Source organism: Strix aluco, chromosome 29 (assembly GCF_031877795.1).
Source record: "Strix aluco isolate bStrAlu1 chromosome 29, bStrAlu1.hap1, whole genome shotgun sequence".
Taxonomy (NCBI): domain Eukaryota; kingdom Metazoa; phylum Chordata; class Aves; order Strigiformes; family Strigidae; genus Strix; species Strix aluco.
The window spans coordinates 4,467,335-4,472,349 of NC_133959.1; positions in this window are offsets into that span (position 1 = coordinate 4,467,335).

Below are 5,015 nucleotides of genomic sequence, written 5' to 3' on the forward strand. Positions count from 1 at the left end.
GAGGTGAAACAGGCAACACCTGGCAAAAAGCTGCTGTGCCGGTGCTGTTCATCACCCCTTCTCCTGCCCATTTTCATCAGAACGGCCACGCTGCCCCGCGATGGTGCCCAAGCACATCCCAGCCCACGTCTCGGCCAGTTCTGTTGGCAGTGGTCACATCGGTGCTGCCAGATTCCCTCCACCCTGTCCTACACCCACTTGTGGGCCGAGTCCCAGGTGGCTCTGCCAGCCTGCATGGACCAGAGCAGAAGCTTCACAGGAAGGGACATGTGCTGCCCGTTCACTCTGGTGCAGAGTGACTACAGTGCTGACTTCCATGTGTGCCCAGCCCTTAGGGGACCTCTGAGGGCCCCAGTGCTATAGAAATGTGCAGTTTGGGTTTGTTGTCAGAGCCGGGTGGGTTGGGAGAAGCATTTGCAGCAGCCGTGCCCGGCTTGCTGCCTGCCCTCACCCCACAGCCCAGCCACCACCTCCCCAAAAGCCCTGAGCTACGGGCAGCCTGGGGATGCTCTGCCACTGTGGGCAGCTCCACTCAGAGCTGGATTTAAAGCCTGAAATTTCCTGCTCCCCACTGCTTTTGGGTTGAGTGGGAATCCTGGCATGAGGCAGCTGCTTAGGCTTCCCCACCCCAGAGACCCCCTCAACCCCACAGTGTCACTGCATTGCCCCCCACCACACCAGGCTGGGGGCCCTTGGTGACACAGGTGGCTCCACAATCCTGCCTGGCTGGGCTGGGCTGGGCAGCAGCAGAAAACCCCACTCTGGAGCTGAGGATCACAAGGGGAAGGAGGAATCAGGGCGCATCCGCTGGCAGTGATTCCTCTATTAATGCATCCCAGTACCTTCCTGGATTAGCAGGGCAAACAGAAACACCTCAGCTGCCAGGGTGAGAAAATGAGCTGGGCAGTGCTGACCCCAACTGCCAAGGGGAATAAATGATCGGCTGTGGGCTCTGCACTCAGCTGCTGGTTGCAGTGGGGCTGAGAGCTGAGTTCTGGGGGCGAGCAGCCCCGGAAGGTGAGCACGCAGCACCCGGAGCACGAGCGTTTCCATGCCGGGAGCGCTCAGCTCCATGAGCACATCAGGTGTTGGGAGGTGGGTGATGTGCAAGCAACTCCTGCCCCCCAGCAAAGCGGCTGCAGAAGTGATGGCCTTGCAATGGGGACCCCGGGGCAGGCCAAGCCGCACCACAAGCATTGTGCCAGGTGGCAGTGGGATAAATGGAGCCTGTGCTGGGGAACCGGAGATCATTTGCTTTATCCTTCTTTGGGCAGGTTTTGAGGGCTGTTGAGTGTGCAGCAGCCTGATGAAGCTCCTGATGAAGCCAACTGGTGTCCGGTGGCTCTGCAAAACTGAGCCACGGGCCTTAGAAAAGAGATTGGGGGAAATCCTCCTTCTGTGGGGGTTGTCACCTTGGGCTGACTTCACTGCCAGAAGGGGCACCTTGACCCAGACATGGCAAAAGGACTCACTTAGGGGTTCTTAAAGGCAGCTGGGAGCCAGGGTGGGAGAGGAGCCAAGCCCCGGCTCCCACCATCTCCTCTCAGCTGTCACTAGAAGCCCTGGCAGTCGGAGGGGGGAAAGGTCCCTCTCCTTTCTGCTCGGATTAAAACCTTTCGCCTGATGGTGTTTCTGCTGGGGACAGCTCAGAACAGCAGGTGTTTGGTCAAAGAAACTTTCATTGTAGTTACCAAATATTTATTAAAAGTAACTAGGATTAGTCATCGGCTCAGGCTGTGTTTGCAGAGCAGGTACGTATGTCCGGTGCTTTGTAGGTAAATACAAGGGTGAGATGTCTTCCCTCAGGGGTTCATGCTCTGAAGCAGATCAAAACCGCAGACACAGAAACATCAGGGTCAGGGCAGAGCAAGCTGGAGGAAACGGGCTTTGTAGGGGGAACAACACCAGCTCCGTGCAGAGGTCACACAGGCCGCTTGCGGTGTGGCAGCGACCCTGTCCTGAGCTCTCCAAACCCCCGGGGCGAGGGCAGCAGGCTGTGACACGGGTGGGGGAGGCTGCATTTTGGGGTGCCAATGGGGGGGACCCAACCAGAGCCAGCCCATGGGACAGCCAGGCAGTGCGGGGTCCCTGCGTCAAGTCCCTGGGAGGGGGTGACTCCAGGTTGGGAACCTGCGGATGGAGCGGGGCTCCTCCTGCCCTCCCAGCCGGAGGAGAGGACAACAGGGGGTGGTGTCCCCGGGGCACCCAGGGCCTTGCTGCCTCCGGCCATGCGGTGTCACTCTCCACTCGTGTTTGGGTCCCTGCAAAGACTCTGACCAGCACATTGTGGGGGGTTATAACCCCCTCTGCGTGCCCCAGGAGCCCTCAGGCACCCAGAAAAGAAGCACCATCGCATGTCCCAGGGCAGGGCTCAGCTCCAGCAGTGGCCACTCCGGGGGATGAATCCTGGGGACGGTGCTGTCCCCAGTCCCTGTGATTCAGCTGGCTCTGGTGCAGGGGTATTTGGGGGTGGGGGGGTCTGAGCTGCCCTCCAGCCATGCCCTGGGGATGGTACCCCGCTAAGCGAGGACTGCCTGGCATCCCCCAGCCCTGACAGCATCAGTCCAGCGCCAAAGGGGTGCTCGGTGAGCTCCCCAGCCACGCGATTTCTGCAGGGTCAAACACTGACTCCCTCTGGATCCACTGTGTGGATCGTGAGCCATCAGCTGGCTCCTTCTAGGAGTTAATCGAGGTTTCCATTAGTCAAAATTAATGACCACCAAGAGTCTGTAGTCATCACGTGGCTCCCACTGCTGCATCTTTAGGGGGGAAAAAAAATCACTGGCTGTCACCGGAGCTGGCAGTGCTGGAGCGCTGCATGTGAGCTGGCAGGGGACCAGCGTGTCCAGCAGCGCTGGGGGCTGGCACAGACCCCCAACAGGCCCGGATCGGCCCTGGCTCCTGGGTTCAGCTGGGAAAGCTCCAGTGCCCCACCATGAGAGGGCAAAGTGGGGGCAAAAGGGAGTTTACCTCTCTGTTTACTGGATTTTTTTTTTCCCCTTGGCACGTTTCAGCCAAAAACTCTTTGGGATTTTGAGCGTGTGCCAGAGCAGCTGTGATTTTTTTATTTCTCTCTCACTTTTTTTTTTTTCAAAATCATTTTGCTGAGTCTGTGTGAAAATGCCCCAGAAAGCAGTAAAACTTGTCAAGATGCTCCCAGCACTGGTGCACTCAGAACAGCATCTCCAAAAGCAGAGACCCTCCCCGAAGCATTGCATGCCAACAGCCCCAGGGCTCTGCCATCTCTGTGCTTTTTCCCCCAGGCTGGGGACAGGGACACCTCAATGTAAGGAGGTGACACATGCGTTCCCCTCCGTTCACAGGGTATGGCTGTGACCCAGGTGGCCTTGCTCCATCCCCAATCCTGATGCTGAGCAAGAGGCAGTTTGGAGCAATGTGGTTTATGGGTCCCCATCCTCATTTGGGAGGGGGAACTATTTGGGCAAAGCTCTTGGGACAGGGGTGACACAGGAGGGAAAAGTCCAGGGGACCTAAGGAGGGGACCAGGTCCCATCTCAGCACCCCAAATGTCACAGCCCCTGGCAGGGAGCAGGCTCTGGGTGCACAGAGGAGAGGGGGCCGCTGGCCCAACCTGTCCCCAGTCTCTTGGCGTAAGGTCCTTTTTGATTAATACTTGTATTCAAGCCAGTTGGAATTAATTGCAGAGCAAGATGTAGTGACTTCATGTCACTCTGCTTCTCCAATGTCCAGTGTGGGGCTCCAGCCTGGTGCCCTTCCTCCACATCTTTGTCCTGTTCTTTCGTTAAAGCCAAAGTGATGCTAAAGGAGCAGCAAAGGTAACGGGAGGGGTGGCAACCAGGGCACACCCGGAGGGGGAGCAGGGCTGAGCTAAAACCCATGTCACAGGCTTTAGTCACTACCTGTCTTTTCCCTTATCCTGGGCAAATCACTTGTCTGTGCCTTGATTAGTAAAATAATGGTATGAAGGGGACACGGTGAGACATAAATAACTTGTTTTTCTGGTGAGAGGCTTGTGGAGGGGACAAGGATGAGGTGGCTCGCTCTGACCTGGGCTCCCCCAGCTCACCCGCTGCATTGCCAGCACTCTCCCCCTTTCCCCCCGCAATGAACCCTAACCCCGGCCAGCAGGCAGGAAAGCATCTTTCATCAGACAAAATCAGATCAGCACTTGGCTCCCAGCGACAGGAGCGTGAGCCGTATGGATGAAGCAATTCCCCCTGTCCCTTGATTAATAACAAGGCAGGCCTGCGGAGCGAGGGCGGGGGGGATGCTGTTTAATTGACTCTGTTTTTGAAACAGCAGCTTAATGACTAGGTTCAAATTAGCCAGAATCACCTTTTCATCCTGGGGAATTGAAATGAAACGTGGATTGCTCTGGCACGCCCTCCCCCCCACGCCGGCCTCTTAAAAATACATCTCCTACTAAACCGGTTGCATTTCTCATGCTTGGATTTTTCATCTTTTATTAAGCAGATAAATTGTTATTGTTTAAAACAGCATTCATTCATTCACACCCATGTAAATCTCCCGGTTTTAACTGCAGATCCAGGGATGAAGCTGGGGATGAAACTCAAATGGGAAAGCCTGAGATGCTTGTGCCTGCAATGAAATTATAAATCCACATCCCGGAGCAAATGAGCAGTAGGAGGCAGCCAGAAATCTCCATCAGCAGAAGCACTGGGCTGCAGCAAGGAATGGAAGTTGCGAGTGGAACCGATATGGCACCCAAGCTGGGAGAGCTTTTGGCATTTCTCCTGGCAACATCCTGCACAAATAGAGCCAGTTCAGGCAAGAACATCTAATAGGGGAGCCCAGGGCACTAAATCAGCCTGGGGGTCAGTGCTGTGCCCTGCTCTTTACCCCTGATTTCTTCCCTCAGTTTCCCCATCTGTAAAATGGAGGACATGCTGCCAACCCCTGGTTGAAAACCGCTGTCAGATGCAGAAAATGTAACTGAATCACTCAGGTGATGCTTGTCGGCTGTCACGCAACAGATCAAGGGCACAGGACACTCCGCTTCAGCAGCCCGCGTC